Source organism: Colobus angolensis, unplaced genomic scaffold (genome assembly GCF_000951035.1).
Source record: "Colobus angolensis palliatus isolate OR3802 unplaced genomic scaffold, Cang.pa_1.0 Scaffold42, whole genome shotgun sequence".
In the NCBI taxonomy this organism is placed as follows: domain Eukaryota; kingdom Metazoa; phylum Chordata; class Mammalia; order Primates; family Cercopithecidae; genus Colobus; species Colobus angolensis.
This window is the reverse complement of record NW_012117599.1, coordinates 8,751,785-8,756,498: the sequence shown is the minus strand read 5'-3', so window position 1 is coordinate 8,756,498 and position 4,714 is coordinate 8,751,785.

Below are 4,714 nucleotides of genomic sequence, written 5' to 3'. Positions count from 1 at the left end.
GCAAGCTCCGCCTCCCGGGTTCAAGCCATTCTCCTGCCTCAGCCTCCCCAGTAGCTGGGACTACAGGCACCTGCCACCATGCCTGGCTAATTTTTTTTATGTATTTTTAGTAGAGACAGGGTTTCACCATGTTAGCCAGGATGGTCTCCATCTCCTGACCTCGTGATCTGCCCACCTCAGCCTCCCAAAGTGCTGGGATTACAGGTCCACCACGCCTGGCCTCCTTGATTTTTCTATCTGCAAAATGCCACTGATACTAGAACCTACCTATTAAATTCTAGAGAGGATTAAATGACTTAATATATGTAAAGTACTTAGTATAAGTACTAAATACAATTTTTTATTAGTATCTGTACTTAATGCATGCCTACTATGTGTAAGACCAGTGCTGGGTTCATGAGGAATCCAACACGGGTTACACATTTTGTTTGGTTTCTGCCTCTAAGGAGACTTTAGCTCAAACTCCTATGTATTGTCTTTAGGCATAAGTCAAAATGAAGGGGTTGCCATCTATGTTTGCTTATTTAAGAGAGATTTACTTATTTTTCTGTGTTTTGAGAAGAGTAAAGCAAAAGGGAAAGTCAAAAGACTCAACTCGAGGCTCTAGCAGAGTGGAGCAGCATCAGGAGCATGAGGCCCTTTCCAACCGGAGAGACCTTTATCAAATCTCTGGACCTGGCAGAACGGTCCTCATCTGTGCAATGACTTCCAGGTTCTGTCTGCTGTGACTGAACTGCATCGTCCCTAAACTCATATGTTGAAGTCCTAATCCCCATTGTGACTGTAGTTGGAGACAGGGCTTTTAGGAGGTAATTCAGGTTAAATGGGATCAGAAAGGCAGGGCCCTAATCCTATAGGACTAATGTTCCTAAAAGAAGAGCGATACCAGGGATAGGCACTCACAGAACAAAGGCCATGTGAGGACACAGCAAGAAGGGCGCCGTCTCCGGCAAAGGAGAGGAGCCTCACCAGAAATAACCTTTCCGGCACCCTGATCTTGTCCTTCCAGCCCTCAGAAATGTTGAGAAAATAAGTTTTCATTATTTAAGCCACGTGGCCCGTGGTATTTTGTTATGGTAACCTTCCAACTCTGAAATTTTAAAGGTGGTCACCAGGGTGTAGAGACCTAACCCTTTCTATCCTGTCCCTTTCCCTGACTGTCTTGGCTCCGTGACTTGTGGGTCTTCTGTGATGAGACCCTCCTCCCAGTGCAGACGGACACACTCTTGAATGGTCATCTCATTCATCTCCTACCCTAACACCTTCCTCCAATTAACTGTTAAGGTCAAGGCAATAAAACTGCTTTTCCCCATGAAAGAACTGGCTGAGGGAAATTTCAGTGTACTACATATTCACAGTTCTCAGGTCAAGAAGGTGTCTGTACTGGGTTTAATCGTGTTACAGTGTCCCTCAAACTTCATGTTCACTGGGAACCTGTGAATATGACCTTATTGGGAAATAAGGTCTTGCTGATATTATCAAGCTAAGAAGAGATGTATTTGGAGACAAGGGTTTTCGGAGGTAATTCAAGTTAAACGGGATCATAAGCCCAGGGCCCTACTTCCTGTAGGGCCCAAGGTGTGCCCTATTCCAATATGACTGGAGTTCTAAGAAGAAGGAAATTTGGACACAGACAAAGGAGAGGAGGCCACGTGAAGATTGAAGACATAGATTGAAGTGCTGCATCTACAAGCCAGCCGCTAGGGATTGCTGCCAACTACCAGCAGCTAGAAGCATCCAAGAAGTACTCTTTCCTAGAGACCTCAGAGACAGCATGGCGCCCCCTGCATTTTAATTTCAGACTTCCAGCTTCCAGAACCATGCAGAATACCTTTCTGTTGTTTTAGACCACCCAGCTTGTGGTAATTCATTATGGCAGCCCCAGGAAACAAATAGAATGTTCAAGAGTTAAATAAACCACAAAGGCAAGTTATTTATATTTGGAATCAGTATATAAAATTTTGCGTAAATTAATTGCCCGCCATATTGCAAAAGTTCCCAAACCACACCATGTAACCAATGACTGTGGCTTGGATACTAATAAAATGACAAATATGCATGGTTATTCATTTTATAAATACCTATTGGGTACCCATGGTGTGCTAAGCAATATCCTGGGCAGTGAAATTATGTATAACAGGGACATAGGCCAGGTACAGTGGCTCACGCCTGTAATCCCAGCACTTTGGGAGGCCGAGGCGGGCAGATCACCTGAGGTCAGGAGTTTGAGACCAGCCTGGCCAATACAGTGAAACCCTGTCTCTACTAAAAATACAAAAATTAGCCAGGTGTGGCGGCAATTGTCTGTAATCCCAGCTACTTGGGAGGCTGAGCAGGAAAACCACTTGAACCTGAGAGGCAGAGGGTTGCAGTGAGCCGAGATTGTGCCACTGCACTCCAGCCTGGGCGACAGAGTAAGACTCCGTCTCAAAAACAAAAACAAAAACAACAAACAAACAAACAAAAAAACAAACGCACAAAAAAACAGGGACACATTAGGCCTAGTTACATCTGGGGAAGTTGCTTCTACCTTTCATTTTCCGAGTCATTGAAGAGCTTGATTCTTCTCAGTCTGTACTGTAACTCTGGGAGGAGCCAAGCATGCATTTGTAATTAAGCGTTGCAACGACTGAAGTGGGAGGAGATGTGGCTAAAACCATGAAAGAAGAGTGGTGTTGCTTTTGCTTTATGTATCAGGTGCCCTCAACCAAATGTTAGGTATTTCCCCAGTACTTTTTTCATTTCTCACTTCTGATCCTAAGGAGTCAGAAGGTCAGGTCCTGTTTACACATCACCGAGGGTCTAATGCCCATCATGCTGTGGGTCAGGAGCTGGGGGCTGAGGGCTCCTGTGGATGTGTTTCCTGTCCAGAGAGAACAGAGAGAGTAGGCTAGGCCCAGGGGATGAGATGGACATGTACATGGAGGAAAAAAAAAAAAAAAGCAAAAGACTAGAGAATGTGTGAAAAACACAAAGGAACTCAAAGTTATAGAAAATTGTGGGGAAAAGAGCTAGAGATGATATCTACACAAGACATTTGAGCTGGGCATTGAACACAAAGGGAAATGCATCTGGGAAGAAGACAAGGAATTGAGGTCATTTCCTGGACTTTATTCCTTCAGGGATGAAGAAGATCGACACTAAAGGCCAAATGCAAATGTATTATTGTCTTTAACGAAGATGACTCTTGCCCACAGGGAAGAGTTGACAGAGAAAAGTGATGTTGGAGGTAGGAAGGCCTTAAAGGAAACCATTTCCCTCGTTTAAAGTTCCCGAGTTTCAGGTCTGGCACTGCGTGGAAGAACATAGACGTTAAGGCAAAAGTTTTTCTTAAGAGTTTTATTTTCTCTTGAAATCACACTCATCAGAAGCAATTGCTTGATTTTTGAGAATGTGTGTGGAACAGCTGAGATGATAATAAAGCGGCTGCCTGTTCAGGCCAGGCCTTATGTGGTTGCTTTATATGATGCTCTCATCTAGTCTAGTCGGTATCCTGGCCCCGTGAGGTGGGTGTGATAGGAATCCTCACTGGAACAAAGCAGACGTTAAGTGTTCAGAGCTAGTGGTTGAGCTCTTGGTACTAAGGTTGCAAACAGGAACCCGAAGGCTCTGGGACCACATCAGCCTTCTTTGATGTTTCTCCCTTGGGCTACTTGCATTATAATCCCTTTGTGTTCTTTAAACCTTTGGGCATCACCTTATACTCACTGAGTCAAATTCTGTCCGTGAAGCCTGGGGGTCTGCATTTCTACAAGCTACCCAAGGTGGCTTTTTTTAGGTTTGCAGAAGTTTGAGAATCACCAAGCTGTACTTTGTACAGGGAGTGGCCTGGAGGGGACCCCAGGACAAAGCCACATTTCTGAGTTTCCTGAAGGGTGGATCCTTGTCCTACATCATGAAATACCAAGTGTCTGATATGAGGCAGTCATTTTCATTTTTATCCAGGTGGAGTTGAGTAGGGGAATGGGAAGGTGAGAGGGAAATGGGACCAAAAGAAGTCCGTAAAGGGGAAAAATCTATTAAGATGAGAAAGGCAAATGAAGCAAAGAAATGACATGAATGAGCCATTGAAGCAGCAGGAGAGGAAATGTTACAGGGCCTCTATCAAAGACCTGGGGAAACGATCAAATATTTCAACTTCGTTGACTTTCCTTTGTTCCTATATGAGTGCCCACCATTCTTCCACTTTCTGGCTCCTTTACTTAATCGAAGATTGTGAGGGTGCAGGGAATTCATATGACAAAATAAAAGTGAAAGGAGCAACCATCATTCATGAACAATTTGTGCTTTTTCCCTTTGCAGAAAAGACAACGATAAAAATAACCTCCTTCCGCCACCCACCCAAATAGTGAATGCAAAATACAGCATCTGCTGGCAACATTTTAATTCCTTTAAAATCCAACTCGAATTAGTGAATCAGAATCTCTTGCTCAGGTTGAAAAACCTCCTCAGGTGATTTTGATGTCTGTCCCCACTTAATAATCCCTGGGCTAGGTCATCCCAAGGGCCCTTTTTAACTCTGTCAATCGATTTTTACCAAGTATTCTTAGGATAAATGTCACAGGTGTGTGGGGAGGGATTTCATCCTGCTTAGATCTCAAATTGAAGGCTCCGACCGTTTCTTAATATGTAGGCCACTGTTTTCCTCCCACGCTGTCTGTGACGCTGTTTGTTTTAAGCGTGGCCTAATTTCATGTGAGGAGCGGGTCTGTGG